The sequence below is a fragment of the Phyllobates terribilis genome, unplaced genomic scaffold (genome assembly GCF_046119375.1).
Source record: "Phyllobates terribilis strain yellow unplaced genomic scaffold, ASM4611937v1 Scaffold_8__6_contigs__length_399053987, whole genome shotgun sequence".
Lineage (NCBI taxonomy): Eukaryota > Metazoa > Chordata > Amphibia > Anura > Dendrobatidae > Phyllobates > Phyllobates terribilis.
Genome location: NW_027362768.1, coordinates 114,584,995 through 114,607,759, shown reverse-complemented (window position 1 = coordinate 114,607,759; position 22,765 = coordinate 114,584,995).

Sequence of the window (22,765 nt, the reverse complement as noted above, 5' to 3'; positions counted from 1 at the left end):
TAATATGCCCAAAATTATTTTCTAGGCAAGATGCAGCTAACAATTACTAGTAATTTGAAATCTGGTGGAGCTTAGTATAGATGGCCTAATAGAATGAGTACCACACACTGCTAATATGCCCAAAATTATTTTACATGCAAGATGCAGCTAAAAATTATTAGTAAGTTGAAAGCTGGTGGAGCTTAGTATAGATGGCCTAATAGAATGAGTACCACACACTGCTGCTATGGCCAAAATTATTTTCCAGGCAAGATGCAGCTAAAAAATATTAGCAATTTGAAAGCTGGTGGAGCTTAGTATAGATGGCCTAATAGAATGAGTACCACACACTGCTACTATGCCCAAAATTATTTTCCATTCAAGATGCAGCTAAAAATTATTAGTAATATGAAAGTTGGTGGAGCTCAGTATAGATGGCCTAATAGAATGAGTACCACACACTGCTAATATGCCCAAAATAATTTTCCAGGCAAGATGCAGCTAAAAATTATTAGTAATTTGAAAGCTGGTGGAGCTTAGTATAGATGGCCTAATAGAATGAGTACCACACACTGCTACTACGCCCAAAATTATTTTACAGGCAAGATGCAGCTAAAAATTATTAGTAATTTGAAAGCTGGTGGAGCTTAGTATAGATGGCCTAATAGAATGAGTACCACACACTGCTAATATGCCCAAAATTATTTTCCAGGCAAGATGCAGCTAAAAATTACTAGTAATTTGAAAGCTGGTGGAGCTTAGTATAGATGGCCTAATAGAATGAGTACCACACACTGCTAATATGCCCAAAATTATTTTACATGCAAGATGCAGCTAAAAAATATTAGTAAGTTGAAAGCTGGTGGAGCTTAGTATAGATGGCCTAATAGAATGAGTACCACACACTGCTGCTATGGCCAAAATTATTTTCCAGGCAAGATGCAGCTAAAAATTATTAGCAATTTGAAAGCTGGTGGAGCTTAGTATAGATGGCCTAATAAAATGAGTACCACACACTGCTACTATGCCCAAAATTATTTTCCATTCCAGATGCAGCTAAAAATTATTAGTAATATGAAAGTTGGTGGAGCTTAGTATAGATGGCCTAATAGAATGAGTACCACACACTGCTAATATGCCCAAAATAATTTTCCAGGCAAGATGCAGCTAAAAATTATTAGTAATTTGAAAGCTGGTGGAGCTTAGTATAGATGGCCTAATAGAATGAGTACCACACACTGCTACTACGCCCAAAATAATTTTCCAGGCAAGATGCAGCTAAAAATTATTAGTAATTTGAAAGCTGGTGGAGCTTAGTATAGATGGCCTAATAGAATGAGTACCACACACTGCTACGATGCCCAAAATTATTTTACAGGCAAGATGCAGCTAAAAATTATTAGTAATTTGAAAGCTGGTGGAGCTTAGTATAGATGGCCTAATAGAATGAGTACCACACACTGCTAATATGCCCAAAATAATTTTCCAGGCAAGATGCAGCTAAAAATTACTAGTAATTTGAAAGCTGGTGGAGCTTAGTATAGATGGCCTAATAGAATGAGTACCACACACTGCTAATATGCCCAAAATAATTTTACATGCAAGATGCAGCTAAAAATTATTAGTAATTTGAAAGATGGTGGAGCTTAGTATAGATGGCCTAATAGAATGAGTACCACACACTGCTACTATGGCCAAAATTATTTTCCAGGCAAGATGCAGCTAAAAATTACTAGTAATTTGAAAGCTGGTGGAGCTTAGTATAGATGGCCTAATAGAATGAGTACCACACACTGCTAATATGCCCAAAATTATTTTACATGCAAGATGCAGCTAAAAATTATTAGTAATTTGAAAGCTGGTGGAGCTTAGTATAGATGGCCTAATAGAATGAGTACCACACACTGCTAATATGCCCAAAATTATTTTCCAGGCAAGATGCAGCTAAAAATTATTAGCAATTTGAAATCTGGTGGAGTTTAGTATAGATGGCCTAATAAAATGAGTACCACACACTGCTACTATGCCCAAAATTATTTTCCATTCAAGATGCAGCTAAAAATTATTAGTAATTTGAAAGCTGGTGGAGCTTAGTATAGATGGCCTAATAGAATGAGTACCACACCCTGCTAATATGCCCAAAATAATTTTCCAGGCAAGATGCAGCTAAAAATTATTAGTAATTTGAAAGCTGGTGGAGCTTAGTATAGATGGCCTAATAGAATGAGTACCACACACTGCTACTATGCCCAAAAATATTTTACAGGCAAGATGCAGCTAAAAATTATTAGTAATTTGAAAGCTGGTGGAGCTTAGTATAGATGGCCTAATAGAATGAGTACCACACACTGCTAATATGCCCAAAATAATTTTCCAGGCAAGATGCAGCTAAAAATTACTAGTAAATTGAAAGCTGGTGGAGCTTAGTATAGATGGCCTAATAGAATGAGTACCACACACTGCTAATATGCCCAAAATTATTTTACATGCAAGATGCAGCTAAAAATTATTAGTAATTTGAAAGCTGGTGGAGCTTAGTATAGATGGCCTAATAGAATGAGTACCACACACTGCTACTATGGCCAAAATTATTTTCCAGGCAAGATGCAGCTTAAAATTATTAGCAATTTGAAAGCTGGTGGAGCTTAGTATAGATGGCCTAATAAAATGAGTACCACACACTGCTACTATGCCCAAAATTATTTTCCATTCAAGATGCAGCTAAAAATTATTAGTAATTTGAAAGCTGGTGGAGCTTAGTATAGATGGCCTAATAGAATGAGTACCACACACTGCTAATATGCCCAAAATAATTTTCCAGGCAAGATGCAGCTAAAAATTATTAGTTATTTGAAAGCTGGTGGAGCTTAGTATAGATGGCCTAATAGAATGAGTACCACACACTGCTAATATGCCCAAAATAATTTTCCAGGCAAGATGCAGCTAAAAATTACTAGTAATTTGAAAGCTGGTGGAGCTTAGTATAGATGGCCTAATAGAATGAGTTCCACACACTGCTAATATGCCCAAAATTATTTTACATGCAAGATGCAGCTAAAAATTATTAGTAATTTGAAAGCTAGGGGAGCTTAGCATAGATGGCCTAATAGAATGAGTACCACACACTGATACTATGGCCAAAATTATTTTCCAGGTAAGATGCAGCTAAAAATTATTAGCAATTTGAAAGCTGGTGGAGCTTAGTATAGATGGCCTAATAAAATGAGTACCACACACTGCTACTATGCCCAAAATTATTTTCCATTCAAGATGCAGCTAAAAATTATTAGTAATTTGAAAGCTGATGGAGCTTATTATAGATGGCCTAATAGAATGAGTACCACACACTGCTACTATGCCCAAAATTATTTTACAGGCAAGATGCAGCTAAAAATTATTAGTAATTTGAAAGCTGGTGGAGCTTAGTATAGATGGCCTAATAGAATGAGTACCACACACTGCTAATATGCCGAAAATAATTTTCCAGGCAAGATGCAGCTAAAAATTATTAGTAATTTGAAACCTGGTGGAGCTTAGTATAGATGGGCTAATAGAATGAGTACCACACACTGCTACTACGCCCAAAATTATTTTCCAGGCAAGATGCAGCTAAAAATTATTAGTAATTTGAAAGCTGGTGGAGTTTAGTATAGATGGCCTAATAGAATGAGTACCACACACTGCTATTGTGCCAAAAATGAATTTACCAGGCAAGATGCAGCTAAAAATTATTAGTAATTTGAAAGCTGGTGGAGCTTAGTATAGATGGCCTAATAGAATAAGTACCACACACTGCTACTATGCCCAAAATTATTTTACAGGCAAGATGCAGCTAAAAATTATTAGTAATTTGAAAGCTGGTGGAGCTTAGTATAGATGGCCTAATAGAATGAGTACCACACACTGCTAATATGCCCAAAATTATTTTACATGCAAGATGCAGCTAAAAATTATTAGTAATTTGAAAGCTGGTGGAGCTTAGTATAGATGGCCTAATAGAATGAGTACCACACACTGCTGCTATGGCCAAAATTATTTTCCAGGCAAGATGCAGCTAAAAATTATTAGCAATTTGAAATCTGGTGGAGTTTAGTATAGATGGCCTAATAAAATGAGTACCACACACTGCTACTATGCCCAAAATTATTTTCCATTCAAGATGCAGCTAAAAATTATTAGTAATTTGAAAGCTGGTGGAGCTTAGTATAGATGGCCTAATAGAATGAGTACCACACACTGCTAATATGCCCAAAATAATTTTCCAGGCAAGATGCAGCTAAAAATTATTAGTAATTTGAAAGCTGATGGAGCTTAGTATAGATGGCCTAATAGAATGAGTACCACACACTGCTACTATGCCCAAAATTATTTTACAGGCAAGATGCAGCTAAAAATTATTAGTAATTTGAAAGCTGGTGGAGCTTAGTATAGATGGCCTAATAGAATGAGTACCACACACTGCTAATATGCCCAAAATAATTTTCCAGGCAAGATGCAGCTAAAAATTACTAGTAATTTGAAAGCTGGTGGAGCTTAGTATAGATGGCTTAATAGAATGAGTACCACACACTGCTACTACGCCCAAAATTATTTTCCAGGCAAGATGCAGCTAAAAATTATTAGTAATTTGAAAGCTGGTGGAGCTTAGTATAGATGGCCTAATAGAATGAGTACCACACACTGCTATTGTGCCAAAAATGAATTTACCAGGCAAGATGCAGCTAAAAATTATTAGTAATTTGAAAGCTGGTGGAGCTTAGTATAGATGGCCTAATAGAATGAGTACCACACACTGCTAATATGCCCAAAATAATTTTCCAGGCAAGATGCAGCTAAAAATTTCTAGTAATTTGAAAGCTGGTGGAGCTTAGAATAGATGGCCTAATAGAATGAGTACCACACACTGCTAATATGCCCAAAATTATTTTACATGCAAGATGCAGCTAAAAATTGTTAGTAATTTGAAAGCTGGTGGAGCTTAGTATAGATGGACTAATAGAATGAGTACCACACACTGCTACTATGGCCAAAATTATTTTCCTGGCAAGATGCAGCAAAAAATTATTAGCAATTTGAAAGCTGGTGGAGCTTAGTATAGATGGCCTAATAAAATGAGTACCACACACTGCTACTATGCCCAAAATTATTTTCCATTCAAGATGCAGCTAAAAATTATTAGTAATTTGAAAGCTGGTGGAGCTTAGTATAGATGGCCTAATAGAATGAGTACCACACACTGCTAATATGCCCAAAATAATTTTCCAGGCAAGATGCAGCTAAAAATTATTAGTAATTTGAAAGCTGGTGGAGCTTAGTATAGATGGCCTAATAGAATGAGTACCACACACTGCTACTATGCCCAAAATTATTTTACAGGCAAGATGCAGCTTAAAATTATTAGTATTTGAAAGCTGGTTGAGCTTAGTATAGATGGCCTAATAGAATGAGTACCACACACTGCTAATATGCCCAAAATAATTTTCCAGGCAAGATGCAGCTAAAAATTACTAGTAATTTGAAAGCTGGTGGAGCTTAGTATAGATGGCCTAATAGAATGAGTACCACACACTGCTACTACGCCCAAAATTATTTTCCAGGCAAGATGCAGCTAAAAATTATTAGTAATTTGAAAGCTGGTGGAGCTTAGTATAGATGGCCTAATAGAATGAGTACCAAACACTGCTATTGTGCCAAAAATGAATTTACCAGGCAAGATGCAGCTAAAAATTATTAGTAATTTGAAAGCTGGTGGAGCTTCGTATAGATTGCCTAATAGAATGAGTACCACACACTGCTACTATGCCCAAAATTATTTTACAGGCAAGATGCAGCTAAAAATTATTAGTAATTTGAAAGCTGGTGGAGCTTAGTATAGATGGCCTAATAGAATGAGTACCACACAATGCTAATATGCCCAAAATAATTTTCCAGGCAAGATGCAGCTAAAAATTACTAGTAATTTGAAAGCTGGTGGAGCTTAGTATAGATGGCCTAATAGAATGAGCACCACACACTGCTAATATGCCCAAAATTATTTTACATGCAAGATGCAGCTAAAAATTATTAGTAATTTGAAAGCTGGTGGAGCTTAGTATAGATGGCCTAATAGAATGAGTACCACACACTGCTACTATGCCCAAAATTAATTTCCATTCAAGATGCAGCTAAAAATTATTAGGAATTTGAAAGCTGGTGGAGCTTAGTATAGATGGCCTAATAGAATGAGTACCACACATTGCTAATATGCCCAAAATTATTTTACATGCAAGATGCCACTAAAAATTATTAGTAATTTGAAAGCTGGTGGAGCTTAGTATAGATGGCCTAATAGAATGAGTACCACACACTGCTACTATGCCCAAAATTATTTTACAGGCAAGATGCAGCTAAAAATTAATAGTAATTTGAAAGCTGGTGGAGCTTAGTATAGATGGCCTAATAGAATGAGTACCACACACTGCTAATATGCCCAAAATAATTTTCCAGGCAAGATGCAGCTAAAAATTACTAGTAATTTGAAAGCTGGTGGAGCTTAGTATAGATGGCCTAATAGAATGAGTACCACACACTGCTAATATGCACAAAATTATTTTACATGCAAGATGTAGCTAAAAATTATTAGTAATTTGAAAGCTGGTGGAGCTTAGTATAGATGGCCTAATAGAATGAGTACCACACACTGCTACTATGTCCAAAATTATTTTCCAGGCAAGATGCAGCTAAAAATTGTTAGCAATTTGAAAGCTGGTGGAGCTTAGTATAGATGGCCTAATAAAATGAGTACCACACACTGCTACTATGCCCAAAATTATTTTCCATTCAAGATGCAGCTAAATATTATTAGTAATTTGAAAGCTGGTGGAGCTTAGTATAGATGGCCTAATAGTATGAGTACCACAAACTGCTAATATGCCCAAAATTATTTTCCAGGCAAGATGCAGCTAAAAATTACTAGTAATTTGAAAGCTGGTGGAGCTTAGTATAGATGGCCTAATAGAATGAGTACCACACACTGCTAATATGCCCAAAATTATTTCACATGCAAGATGCAGCTAAAAATTGTTAGTAATTTGAAAGCTGGTGGAGCTTAGCATAGATGGCCTAATAGAATGAGAACCACACACTGCTACTATGCCCAAAATTATTTTCCAGGTAAGATGCAGCTAAAAATTATTAGCAATTTAAAAGCTGGTGGAGCTTAGTATAGATGGCCTAATAAAATGAGTACCACACACTGCTACTATGCCCAATATTATTTTCCATTCAAGATGCAGCTAAAAATTATTAGTAATTTGAAAGCTGGTGGAGCTTAGTATAGATGGCCTAATAGAATGAGTACCACACACTGCTAATATGCCCAAAATAATTTTCCAGGCAAGATGCAGCTAAAAATTATTAGTAATTTGAAAGCTGATGGAGCTTAGTATAGATGGCCTAATAGAATGAGTACCACACACTGCTACTATGCCCAAAATTATTTTACAGGCAAGATGCAGCTAAAAATTATTAGTAATTTGAAAGCTGGTGGAGCTTAGTATAGATGGCCTAATAGAATGAGTACCACACACTGCTAATATGTCCAAAATAATTTTCCAGGCAAGATGCAGCTAAAAATTACTAGTAATTTGAAAGCTGGTGGAGCTTAGTATAGATGGCTTAATAGAATGAGTACCACACACTGCTACTACGCCCAAAATTATTTTCCAGGCAAGATGCAGCTAAAAATTATTAGTAATTTGAAAGCTGGTGGAGCTTAGTATAGATGGCCTAATAGAATGAGTACCACACACTGCTATTGTGCCAAAAATGAATTTACCAGGCAAGATGCAGCTAAAAATTATTAGTAATTTGAAAGCTGGTGGAGCTTAGTATAGATGGCCTAATAGAATGAGTACCACACACTGCTAATATGCCCAAAATAATTTTCCAGGCAAGATGCAGCTAAAAATTATTAGTAATTTGAAAGCTGATGGAGCTTAGTATAGATGGCCTAATAGAATGAGTACCACACACTGCTACTATGCCCAAAATTATTTTACAGGCAAGATGCAGCTAAAAATTATTAGTAATTTGAAAGCTGGTGGAGCTTAGTATAGATGGCCTAATAGAATGAGTACCACACACTGCTAATATGCCCAAAATAATTTTCCAGGCAAGATGCAGCTAAAAATTACTAGTAATTTGAAAGCTGGTGGAGCTTAGTATAGATGGCTTAATAGAATGAGTACCACACACTGCTACTACGCCCAAAATTATTTTCCAGGCAAGATGCAGCTAAAAATTATTAGTAATTTGAAAGCTGGTGGAGCTTAGTATAGATGGCCTAATAGAATGAGTACCACACACTGCTATTGTGCCAAAAATGAATTTACCAGGCAAGATGCAGCTAAAAATTATTAGTAATTTGAAAGCTGGTGGAGCTTAGTATAGATGGCCTAATAGAATGAGTACCACACACTGCTAATATGCCCAAAATAATTTTCCAGGCAAGATGCAGCTAAAAATTTCTAGTAATTTGAAAGCTGGTGGAGCTTAGAATAGATGGCCTAATAGAATGAGTACCACACACTGCTAATATGCCCAAAATTATTTTACATGCAAGATGCAGCTAAAAATTGTTAGTAATTTGAAAGCTGGTGGAGCTTAGTATAGATGGACTAATAGAATGAGTACCACACACTGCTACTATGGCCAAAATTATTTTCCTGGCAAGATGCAGCAAAAAATTATTAGCAATTTGAAAGCTGGTGGAGCTTAGTATAGATGGCCTAATAAAATGTGTACCACACACTGCTACTATGCCCAAAATTATTTTCCATTCAAGATGCAGCTAAAAATTATTAGTAATTTGAAAGCTGGTGGAGCTTAGTATAGATGGCCTAATAGAATGAGTACCACACACTGCTAATATGCCCAAAATAATTTTCCAGGCAAGATGCAGCTAAAAATTATTAGTAATTTGAAAGCTGGTGGAGCTTAGTATAGATGGCCTAATAGAATGAGTACCACACACTGCTACTATGCCCAAAATTATTTTACAGGCAAGATGCAGCTTAAAATTATTAGTATTTGAAAGCTGGTTGAGCTTAGTATAGATGGCCTAATAGAATGAGTACCACACACTGCTAATATGCCCAAAATAATTTTCCAGGCAAGATGCAGCTAAAAATTACTAGTAATTTGAAAGCTGGTGGAGCTTAGTATAGATGGCCTAATAGAATGAGTACCACACACTGCTACTACGCCCAAAATTATTTTCCAGGCAAGATGCAGCTAAAAATTATTAGTAATTTGAAAGCTGGTGGAGCTTAGTATAGATGGCCTAATAGAATGAGTACCAAACACTGCTATTGTGCCAAAAATGAATTTACCAGGCAAGATGCAGCTAAAAATTATTAGTAATTTGAAAGCTGGTGGAGCTTCGTATAGATTGCCTAATAGAATGAGTACCACACACTGCTACTATGCCCAAAATTATTTTACAGGCAAGATGCAGCTAAAAATTATTAGTAATTTGAAAGCTGGTGGAGCTTAGTATAGATGGCCTAATAGAATGAGTACCACACAATGCTAATATGCCCAAAATAATTTTCCAGGCAAGATGCAGCTAAAAATTACTAGTAATTTGAAAGCTGGTGGAGCTTAGTATAGATGGCCTAATAGAATGAGTACCACACACTGCTAATATGCCCAAAATTATTTTACATGCAAGATGCAGCTAAAAATTATTAGTAATTTGAAAGCTGGTGGAGCTTAGTATAGATGGCCTAATAGAATGAGTACCACACACTGCTACTATGCCCAAAATTAATTTCCGTTCAAGATGCAGCTAAAAATTATTAGGAATTTGAAAGCTGGTGGAGCTTAGTATAGATGGCCTAATAGAATGAGTACCACACATTGCTAATATGCCCAAAATTATTTTACATGCAAGATGCCACTAAAAATTATTAGTAATTTGAAAGCTGGTGGAGCTTAGTATAGATGGCCTAATAGAATGAGTACCACACACTGCTACTATGCCCAAAATTATTTTACAGGCAAGATGCAGCTAAAAATTAATAGTAATTTGAAAGCTGGTGGAGCTTAGTATAGATGGCCTAATAGAATGAGTACCACACACTGCTAATATGCCCAAAATAATTTTCCAGGCAAGATGCAGCTAAAAATTACTAGTAATTTGAAAGCTGGTGGAGCTTAGTATAGATGGCCTAATAGAATGAGTACCACACACTGCTAATATGCACAAAATTATTTTACATGCAAGATGTAGCTAAAAATTATTAGTAATTTGAAAGCTGGTGGAGCTTAGTATAGATGGCCTAATAGAATGAGTACCACACACTGCTACTATGTCCAAAATTATTTTCCAGGCAAGATGCAGCTAAAAATTGTTAGCAATTTGAAAGCTGGTGGAGCTTAGTATAGATGGCCTAATAAAATGAGTACCACACACTGCTACTATGCCCAAAATTATTTTCCATTCAAGATGCAGCTAAATATTATTAGTAATTTGAAAGCTGGTGGAGCTTAGTATAGATGGCCTAATAGTATGAGTACCACAAACTGCTAATATGCCCAAAATTATTTTCCAGGCAAGATGCAGCTAAAAATTACTAGTAATTTGAAAGCTGGTGGAGCTTAGTATAGATGGCCTAATAGAATGAGTACCACACACTGCTAATATGCCCAAAATTATTTCACATGCAAGATGCAGCTAAAAATTGTTAGTAATTTGAAAGCTGGTGGAGCTTAGCATAGATGGCCTAATAGAATGAGAACCACACACTGCTACTATGCCCAAAATTATTTTCCAGGTAAGATGCAGCTAAAAATTATTAGCAATTTAAAAGCTGGTGGAGCTTAGTATAGATGGCCTAATAAAATGAGTACCACACACTGCTACTATGCCCAATATTATTTTCCATTCAAGATGCAGCTAAAAATTATTAGTAATTTGAAAGCTGGTGGAGCTTAGTATAGATGGCCTAATAGAATGAGTACCACACACTGCTAATATGCCCAAAATAATTTTCCAGGCAAGATGCAGCTAAAAATTATTAGTAATTTGAAAGCTGATGGAGCTTAGTATAGATGGCCTAATAGAATGAGTACCACACACTGCTACTATGCCCAAAATTATTTTACAGGCAAGATGCAGCTAAAAATTATTAGTAATTTGAAAGCTGGTGGAGCTTAGTATAGATGGCCTAATAGAATGAGTACCACACACTGCTAATATGTCCAAAATAATTTTCCAGGCAAGATGCAGCTAAAAATTACTAGTAATTTGAAAGCTGGTGGAGCTTAGTATAGATGGCTTAATAGAATGAGTACCACACACTGCTACTACGCCCAAAATTATTTTCCAGGCAAGATGCAGCTAAAAATTATTAGTAATTTGAAAGCTGGTGGAGCTTAGTATAGATGGCCTAATAGAATGAGTACCACACACTGCTATTGTGCCAAAAATGAATTTACCAGGCAAGATGCAGCTAAAAATTATTAGTAATTTGAAAGCTGGTGGAGCTTAGTATAGATGGCCTAATAGAATGAGTACCACACACTGCTAATATGCCCAAAATAATTTTCCAGGCAAGATGCAGCTAAAAATTTCTAGTAATTTGAAAGCTGGTGGAGCTTAGAATAGATGGCCTAATAGAATGAGTACCACACACTGCTAATATGCCCAAAATTATTTTACATGCAAGATGCAGCTAAAAATTGTTAGTAATTTGAAAGCTGGTGGAGCTTAGTATAGATGGACTAATAGAATGAGTACCACACAATGCTACTATGGCCAAAATTATTTTCCTGGCAAGATGCAGCAAAAAATTATTAGCAATTTGAAAGCTGGTGGAGCTTAGTATAGATGGCCTAATAAAATGAGTACCACACACTGCTACTATGCCCAAAATTATTTTCCATTCAAGATGCAGCTAAAAATTATTAGTAATTTGAAAGCTGGTGGAGCTTAGTATAGATGGCCTAATAGAATGAGTACCACACACTGCTAATATGCCCAAAATAATTTTCCAGGCAAGATGCAGCTAAAAATTATTAGTAATTTGAAAGCTGGTGGAGCTTAGTATAGATGGCCTAATAGAATGAGTACCACACACTGCTACTATGCCCAAAATTATTTTACAGGCAAGATGCAGCTTAAAATTATTAGTATTTGAAAGCTGGTGGAGCTTAGTATAGATGCCCTAATAGAATGAGTACCACACACTGCTAATATGCCCAAAATAATTTTCCAGGCAAGATGCAGCTAAAAATTACTAGTAATTTGAAAGCTGGTGGAGCTTAGTATAGATGGCCTAATAGAATGAGTACCACACACTGCTACTACGCCCAAAATTATTTTCCAGGCAAGATGCAGCTAAAAATTATTAGTAATTTGAAAGCTGGTGGAGCTTAGTATAGATGGCCTAATAGAATGAGTACCACACACTGCTATTGTGCCAAAAATGAATTTACCAGGCAAGATGCAGCTAAAAATTATTAGTAATTTGAAAGCTGGTGGAGCTTCGTATAGATTGCCTAATAGAATGAGTACCACACACTGCTACTATGCCCAAGATTATTTTACAGGCAAGATGCAGCTAAAAATTATTAGTAATTTGAAAGCTGGTGGAGCTTAGTATAGATGGCCTAATAGAATGAGTACCACACAATGCTAATATGCCCAAAATAATTTTCCAGGCAAGATGCAGCTAAAAATTACTAGTAATTTGAAAGCTGGTGGAGCTTAGTATAGATGGCCTAATAGAATGAGTACCACACACTGCTAATATGCCCAAAATTATTTTACATGCAAGATGCAGCTAAAAATTATTAGTAATTTGAAAGCTGGTGGAGCTTAGTATAGATGGCCTAATAGAATGAGTACCACACACTGCTACTATGCCCAAAATTAATTTCCGTTCAAGATGCAGCTAAAAATTATTAGGAATTTGAAAGCTGGTGGAGCTTAGTATAGATGGCCTAATAGAATGAGTACCACACATTGCTAATATGCCCAAAATTATTTTACATGCAAGATGCCACTAAAAACTATTAGTAATTTGAAAGCTGGTGGAGCTTAGTATAGATGGCCTAATAGAATGAGTACCACACACTGCTACTATGCCCAAAATTATTTTACAGGCAAGATGCAGCTAAAAATTATTAGTAATTTGAAAGCTGGTGGAGCTTACTATAGATGGCCTAATAGAATGAGTACCACACACTGCTAATATGCCCAAAATAATTTTCCAGGCAAGATGCAGCTAAAAATTACTAGTAATTTGAAAGCTGGTGGAGCTTAGTATAGATGGCCTAATAGAATGAGTACCACACACTGCTAATATGCACAAAATTATTTTACATGCAAGATGTAGCTAAAAATTATTAGTAATTTGAAAGCTGGTGGAGCTTAGTATAGATGGCCTAATAGAATGAGTACCACACACTGCTACTATGTCCAAAATTATTTTCCAGGCAAGATGCAGCTAAAAATTATTAGCAATTTGAAAGCTGGTGGAGCTTAGTATAGATGGCCTAATAAAATGAGTACCACACACTGCTACTATGCCCAAAATTATTTTCCATTCAAGATGCAGCTAAATATTATTAGTAATTTGAAAGCTGGTGGAGCTTAGTATAGATGGCCTAATAGTATGAGTACCACAAACTGCTAATATGCCCAAAATTATTTTCCAGGCAAGATGCAGCTAAAAATTACTAGTAATTTGAAAGCTGGTGGAGCTTAGTATAGATGGCCTAATAGAATGAGTACCACACACTGCTAATATGCCCAAAATTATTTTACATGCAAGATGCAGCTAAAAATTGTTAGTAATTTGAAAGCTGGTGGAGCTTAGCATAGATGGCCTAATAGAATGAGAACCACACACTGCTACTATGCCCAAAATTATTTTCCAGGTAAGATGCAGCTAAAAATTATTAGCAATTTAAAAGCTGGTGGAGCTTAATATAGATGGCCTAATAAAATGAGTACCACACACTGCTACTATGCCCAATATTATTTTCCATTCAAGATGCAGCTAAAAATTATTAGTAATTTGAAAGCTGGTGGAGCTTATTATAGATGGCCTAATAGAATAAGTACCACACACTGCTAATATGCCCAAAATATTTTTCCAGGCAAGATGCAGCTAAAAATTATTAGTAATTTGAAAGCTGGTGGAGCTTAGTATAGATGGCCTAATAGAATGAGTACCACACAATGCTACTATGCCCAAAATTATTTTACAGGCAAGATGCAGCTAAAAATTATTAGTAATTTGAAAGCTGGTGGAGCATAGTATAGATGGCCTAATAGAATGAGTACCACACCCTGCTAATATGCCCAAAATAATTTTCCAGGCAAGATGCAGCTAAAAATTACTAGTAATTTGAAAGCTGGTGGAGCTTAGTATAGATGGCCTAATAGAATGAGTACCACACACTGCTACTACGCCCAAAATTATTTTCCAGGCAAGATGCAGCTAAAAATTATTATTAATTTGAAAGCTGGTGGAGCTTAGTATAGATGGCCTAATAGAATGAGTACCACACACTGCTATTGTGCCAATAATGAATTTTCCAGGCAAGATGCAGCTAAAAATTATTAGTAATTTGAAAGCTGGGGGAGCTTCGCATAGATGGCCTAATAGAGTGAGTACCACACACTGCTACTATGCCAAAATTAATTTCCATTCAAGATGCAGCTAAAAATTATTAGTAATTTGAAAGCTGGTGGAGCTTAGTATAGATGGCCTAATAGAATGAGTACCACACACTGCTAATATGCCCAAAATTATTTTACATGCAAGATGCAGCTAAAAATTATTAGTAATTTGAAAGCTGGTGGAGCTTAGTATAGATGGCCTAATAGAATGAGTACCACACACTGCTACTATGCCCAAAATTATTTTCCATTCAAGATGCAGCTAAAAATTATTAGTAATTTGAAATCTGGTGGAGCTTAGTATAGATGGCCTAATAGAATGAGTACCACACACTGCTAATATGCCCAAAATAATTTTCCAGGAAAGATGCAACTAAAAATTATTAGTAATTTGAAAGCTGGTGGAGCTTAGTATAGATGGCCTAATAGAATGAGTACCACACACTGCTACTATGGCCAAAATTATTTTACAGGCAAGATGCAGCTAAAAATTATTAGCAATTTGAAAGCTGGTGGAGATTAGTATAGATGGCCTAATAAAATGAGTACCACACACTGCTACTATGCCCAAAATTATTTTCCATTCAAGATGCAGCTAAAAATTATTAGTAATTTGAAGCTGGTGGAGCTTAGTATAGATGGCCTAATAGAATGAGTACCACACACTGCTAATATGCCCAAAATAATTTTCCAGGCAAGATGCAGCTAAAAATTATTAGTAATTTGAAAGATGGTGGAGCTTAGAATAGATGGCCTAATAGAATGAGTACCACACACTGCTACTATGCCCAAAATTATTTTACAGGCAAGATGCAGCTAAAAATTATTAGTCATTTGAAAGATGGTGGAGCTTTGTATAGATGGCCTAATAGAATGAGTACCACACACTGCTAATATGCCCAAAATAATTTTCCAGGCAAGATGCAGCTAAAAATTACTATTAATTTGAAAGCTGGTGGAGCTTAGTATAGATGGCCTAATAGAATGAGTACCACACACTGCTAATATGCCCAAAATTATTTTACATGCAAGATGCAGCTAAAAATTATTAGCAATTTGAAAGCTGGTGGAGATTAGTATAGATGGCCTAATAAAATGAGAACCACACACTGCTACTATGCCCAAAATTATTTTCCATTCAAGATGCAGCTAAAAATTATTAGTAATTTGAAAGATGGTGGAGCTTAGTATAGATGGCCTAATAGAATGAGTACCACACACTGCTAATATGCCCAAAATAATTTTCCAGGCAAGATGCAGCTAAAAATTACTAGTAATTTGAAAGCTGGTGGAGCTTAGTATAGATGGCCTAATAGAATGAGTACCACACACTGCTAATATGCCCAAAATTATTTTACATGCAAGATGCAGCTAAAAATTATTAGTAATTTGAAAGCTGGTGGAGCTTAGTATAGATGGCCTAATAGAATGAGTACCACACATTGCTATTATGGCCAAAATTATTTTCCTGGCAAGATGCAGCAAAAAATTATTAGCAATTTGAAAGCTGGTGGAGCTTAGTATAGATGGCCTAATAAAATGAGTACCACACACTGCTACTATGCCCAAAATTATTTTCCATTCAAGATGCAGCTAAAAATTATTAGTAATTTGAAAGCTGGTGGAGCTTAGTATAGATGGCCTAATAGAATGAGTACCACACACTGCTAATATGCCCAAAATAATTTTCCAGGCAAGATGCAGCTAAAAATTATTAGTAATTTGAAAGCTGGTGGAGCTTAGTATAGATGGCCTAATAGAATGAGTACCACACACTGCTAATATGCCCAAAATAATTTTCCAGGCAAGATGCAGCTAAAAATTACTAGTAATTTGAAAGCTGGTGGAGCTTAGTATAGATGGCCTAATAGAATGAGTACCACACACTGCTACTACGCCCAAAATTATTTTCCAGGCAAGATGCAGCTTAAAATTATTAGTATTTGAAAGCTGGTGGAGCTTAGTATAGATGGCCTAATAGAATGAGTACCACACACTGCTAATATGCCCAAAATAATTTTCCAGGCAAGATGCAGCTAAAAATTACTAGTAATTTGAAAGCTGGTGGAGCTTAGTATAGATGGCCTAATAGAATGAGTACCACACACTGCTACTACGCCCAAAATTATTTTCCAGGCAAGATGCAGCTAAAATTTATTAGTAATTTGAAAGCTGGTGGAGCTTAGTATAGATGGCCTAATAGAATGAGTACCACACACTGCTATTGTGCCAAAAATGAATTTACCAGGCAAGATGCAGCTAAAAATTATTAGTAATTTGAAAGCTGGTGGAGCTTCGTATAGATTGCCTAATAGAATGAGTACCACACACTGCTACTATGCCCAAAATTATTTTACAGGCAAGATGCAGCTAAAAATTATTAGTAATTTGAAAGCTGGTGGAGCTTAGTATAGATGGCCTAATAGAATGAGTACCACACAATGCTAATATGCCCAAAATAATTTTCCAGGCAAGATGCAGCTAAAAATTACTAGTAATTTGAAAGCTGGTGGAGCTTAGTATAGATGGCCTAATAGAATGAGTACCACACACTGCTAATATGCCCAAAATTATTTTACATGCAAGATGCAGCTAAAAATTATTAGTAATTTGAAAGCTGGTGGAGCTTAGTATAGATGGCCTAATAGAATGAGTACCACACACTGCTACTATGCCCAAAATTAATTTCCGTTCAAGATGCAGCTAAAAATTATTAGGAATTTGAAAGCTGGTGGAGCTTAGTATAGATGGCCTAATAGAATGAGTACCACACATTGCTAATATGCCCAAAATTATTTTACATGCAAGATGCCACTAAAAACTATTAGTAATTTGAAAGCTGGTGGAGCTTAGTATAGATGGCCTAATAGAATGAGTACCACACACTGCTACTATGCCCAAAATTATTTTACAGGCAAGATGCAGCTAAAAATTATTAGTAATTTGAAAGCTGGTGGAGCTTACTATAGATGGCCTAATAGAATGAGTACCACACACTGCTAATATGCCCAAAATAATTTTCCAGGCAAGATGCAGCTAAAAATTACTAGTAATTTGAAAGCTGGTGGAGCTTAGTATAGATGGCCTAATAGAATGAGTACCACACACTGCTAATATGCACAAAATTATTTTACATGCAAGATGTAGCTAAAAATTATTAGTAATTTGAAAGCTGGTGGAGCTTAGTATAGATGGCCTAATAGAATGAGTACCACACACTGCTACTATGTCCAAAATTATTTTCCAGGCAAGATGCAGCTAAAAATTATTAGCAATTTGAAAGCTGGTGGAGCTTAGTATAGATGGCCTAATAAAATGAGTACCACACACTGCTACTATGCCCAAAATTATTTTCCATTCAAGATGCAGCTAAATATTATTAGTAATTTGAAAGCTGGTGGAGCTTAGTATAGATGGCCTAATAGTATGAGTACCACAAACTGCTAATATGCCCAAAATTATTTTCCAGGCAAGATGCAGCTAAAAATTACTAGTAATTTGAAAGCTGGTGGAGCTTAGTATAGATGGCCTAATAGAATGAGTACCACACACTGCTAATATGCCCAAAATTATTTTACATGCAAGATGCAGCTAAAAATTGTTAGTAATTTGAAAGCTGGTGGAGCTTAGCATAGATGGCCTAATAGAATGAGAACCACACACTGCTACTATGCCCAAAATTATTTTCCAGGTAAGATGCAGCTAAAAATTATTAGCAATTTAAAAGCTGGTGGAGCTTAGTATAGATGGCCTAATAAAATGAGTACCACACACTGCTACTATGCCCAATATTATTTTCCATTCAAGATGCAGCTAAAAATTATTAGTAATTTGAAAGCTGGTGGAGCTTATTATAGATGGCCTAATAGAATAAGTACCACACACTGCTAATATGCCCAAAATATTTTTCCAGGCAAGATGCAGCTAAAAATTATTAGTAATTTGAAAGCTGGTGGAGCTTAGTATAGATGGCCTAATAGAATGAGTACCACACAATGCTACTATGCCCAAAATTATTTTACAGGCAAGATGCAGCTAAAAATTATTAGTAATTTGAAAGCTGGTGGAGCTTAGTATAGATGGCCTAATAGAATGAGTACCACACCCTGCTAATATGCCCAAAATAATTTTCCAGGCAAGATGCAGCTAAAAATTACTAGTAATTTGAAAGCTGGTGGAGCTTAGTATAGATGGCCTAATAGAATGAGTACCACACACTGCTACTACGCCCAAAATTATTTTCCAGGCAAGATGCAGCTAAAAATTATTATTAATTTGAAAGCTGGTGGAGCTTAGTATAGATGGCCTAATAGAATGAGTACCACACACTGCTATTGTGCCAATAATGAATTTTCCAGGCCAGATGCAGCTAAAAATTATTAGTAATTTGAAAGCTGGGGGAGCTTCGCATAGATGGCCTAATAGAGTGAGTACCACACACTGCTACTATGCCAAAATTAATTTCCATTCAAGATGCAGCTAAAAATTATTAGTAATTTGAAAGCTGGTGGAGCTTAGTATAGATGGCCTAATAGAATGAGTACCACACACTGCTAATATGCCCAAAATTATTTTACATGCAAGATGCAGCTAAAAATTATTTGTAATTTGAAAGCTGGTGGAGCTTAGTATAGATGGCCTAATAGAATGAGTACCACACACTGCTACTATGCCCAAAATTATTTTCCATTCAAGATGCAGCTAAAAATTATTAGTAATTTGAAATCTGGTGGAGCTTAGTATAGATGGCCTAATAGAATGAGTACCACACACTGCTAATATGCCCAAAATAATTTTCCAGGAAAGATGCAACTAAAAATTATTAGTAATTTGAAAGCTGGTGGAGCTTAGTATAGATGGCCTAATAGAATGAGTACCACACACTGCTACTATGGCCAAAATTATTTTACAGGCAAGTTGCAGCTAAAAATTATTAGCAATTTGAAAGCTGGTGGAGATTAGTATAGATGGCCTAATAAAATGAGTACCACACACTGCTACTATGCCCAAAATTATTTTCCATTCAAGATGCAGCTAAAAATTATTAGTAATTTGAAGCTGGTGGAGCTTAGTATAGATGGCCTAATAGAATGAGTACCACACACTGCTAATATGCCCAAAATAATTTTCCAGGCAAGATGCAGCTAAAAATTATTAGTAATTTGAAAGATGGTGGAGCTTAGAATAGATGGCCTAATAGAATGAGTACCACACACTGCTACTATGCCCAAAATTATTTTACAGGCAAGATGCAGCTAAAAATTATTAGTCATTTGAAAGATGGTGGAGCTTAGTATAGATGGCCTAATAGAATGAGTACCACACACTGCTAATATGCCCAAAATAATTTTCCAGGCAAGATGCAGCTAAAAATTACTAGTAATTTGAAAGCTGGTGGAGCTTAGTACAGATGGCCTAATAGAATGAGTACCACACACTGCTAATATGCCCAAAATTATTTTACATGCAAGATGCAGCTAAAAATTATTAGCAATTTGAAAGCTGGTGGAGATTAGTATAGATGGCCTAATAAAATGAGAACCACACACCGCTACTATGCCCAAAATTATTTTCCATTCAAGATGCAGCTAAAAATTATTAGTAATTTGAAAGATGGTGGAGCTTAGTATAGATGGCCTAATAGAATGAGTACCACATACTGCTAATATGCCCAAAATAATTTTCCAGGCAAGATGCAGCTAAAAATTACTAGTAATTTGAAAGCTGGTGGAGCTTAGTATAGATGGCCTAATAGAATGAGTACCACACACTGCTAATATGCCCAAAATTATTTTACATGCAAGATGCAGCTAAAAATTATTAGTAATTTGAAAGCTGGTGGAGCTTAGTATAGATGGCCTAATAGAATGAGTACCACACATTGCTATTATGGCCAAAATTATTTTCCAGGCAAGATGCAGCTAAAAATTATTAGTAATTTGAAAGCTGGTGGAGCTTAGTTTAGATGCCCTAATAAAATGAGTACCACACACTGCTACTATGCCCAAAATTATTTTCCATTCAAGATGCAGCTAAAAATTATTAGTAATTTGAAAGTTGGTGGAGCTTAGTATAGATGGCCTAATAGAATGAGTACCACACACTGCTAATATGCCCAAAATAATTTTCCAGGCAAGATGCAGCTAAAAATTATTAGTAATTTGAAAGCTGGTGGAGCTTAGTATAGATGGCCTAATAGAATGAGTACCACACACTGCTACTATGCCCAAAATTATTTTACAGGAAACATGCAGCTAAAAATTATTAGTAATTTGAAAGCTGGTGGAGCTTAGTATAGATGGCCTAATAGAATGAGTACCACACACTGCTAATATGCCCAAAATAATTTTCCAGGCAAGATGCAGCTAAAAATTACTATTAATTTGAAAGCTGGTGGAGCTTAGTATAGATGGCCTAATAGAATGAGTACCACACACTGCTACTATGGCCAAAATTATTTTCCAGGCAAGATGCAGCTAAAAATTATTAGTAATTTGAAAGCTGGTGGAGCTTAGTATAGATGGCCTAATAGAATGAGTACCACACACTGCTAATATGCCCAAAATAATTTTCCAGGCAAGATGCAGCTAAAAATTACTAGTAATTTGAAAGCTGGTGGAGCTTAGTATAGATGGCCTAATAGAATGAGTACCACACAATGCAATTGTGCCAAAAATGAATTTTCCAGGCAAGATGCAGCTAAAAATTATTAGTAATTTGAAAGCTGGTGGAGCTTAGCATAGATGGCCTAATTGATTGAGTACCACACACTGCTACTATGCCCAAAATTAATTTCCATTCAAGATGCAGCTAAAAATTATTAGTAATTTGAAAGCTGGTGGAGCTTAGTATAGATGGCCTAATAGAATGAGTACCACACACTGCTAATATGCCCATAATTATTTTATAGGCAAGATGCAGCTAAAAATTATTAGTAATTTGAAAGCTGGCGGAGCTTAGTATAGATGGCCTAATAGAATGAGTACCACACACTGCTAATATGCCCAAAATTATATTCTAGGCAAGATGCAGCTAAAAATTATTTGTAGTGTTGAACCACCCCCGTAGTGTTCGAGCTCGGTTCGGTTCGTCGAAGACCCGTATGTTCACCGAACTGTTCGTCAAACTGTTCGTCGAAAACTTCGAACACCGTTAAAACCAATGGCAGGCAAACCAAAACACATAGAAACACATAGAAAACACCTACAAAGGTGTCCAAAAGCTGACAAATTGCTCAGAAGACACAACTAACACATGGAAAAGTGAAAAGTACATATAGTCATGGGAAAAGAAAAGAGGTGGAGGAGTAAAAGGAGGGGGAGACACAGATATAGGCTGTAGCATCGGTGTCTCTGCCTCCTGCTAGGCAGAGATGCCGTCCCTCTCACCTTACTGTTCAGCGCACGGCGTCCTCCAGCGCTCCTTCCCTCGCTGCTGCCGGCGCGCGCTCCCTCCCGGGCACTGTACTCTCTTTAAGGGACCGCGCGCACCGTCCTAAGGAGTCCCCGTCAAATGGCCGGAGGACTTCCCATATATAAGGCACCTCCTCCTAAATGGAGGTGCCCGAGCAAAGTTGTTGCAAAGCATACTCACCTCTGCTTCAGCCCTCAGGTCCCGTTGCCAGCTTGACTACCAGTCCTGTCTGCCTGCTTGTCTTGTCTTCAGCCCGACAGTCTGTCTCCTGCATCCGCCAGTCTGTCTATGGGCAAGTCCACCTGGACCAGGAAGCACCTGCCAGTTACCTGCCTGCTACCTGCCGTACCTGCTAGCCCTCTCACCTGGGAGCACTTACCTGCTACCCGCCTGTTAGCCTACCTGGAGGCACCGCTGTCACTTGCCGTGACCACCTGCCTGCCAGCCAAGAGACTCTTACCTGCCCTGCCGTCACTTCCCGTGACCACCTGCCAGCCTGCCAAGAGACTCTCTCCCGTTCTGCCGTCACTTCCCGTGACCATCTGCCTGCCAGCCAAGAGACTCTTACCCACTCAGCCGTCACTTGCTGTGACCGCCTGCATGCCAGCCAAGAGACTCTTACCTGCTCTTCCGTCACTTTGACCACCCGCCTACTCACCCAGAGACTGCTACCTACCTGTTATGTCCACCCGCTACCTG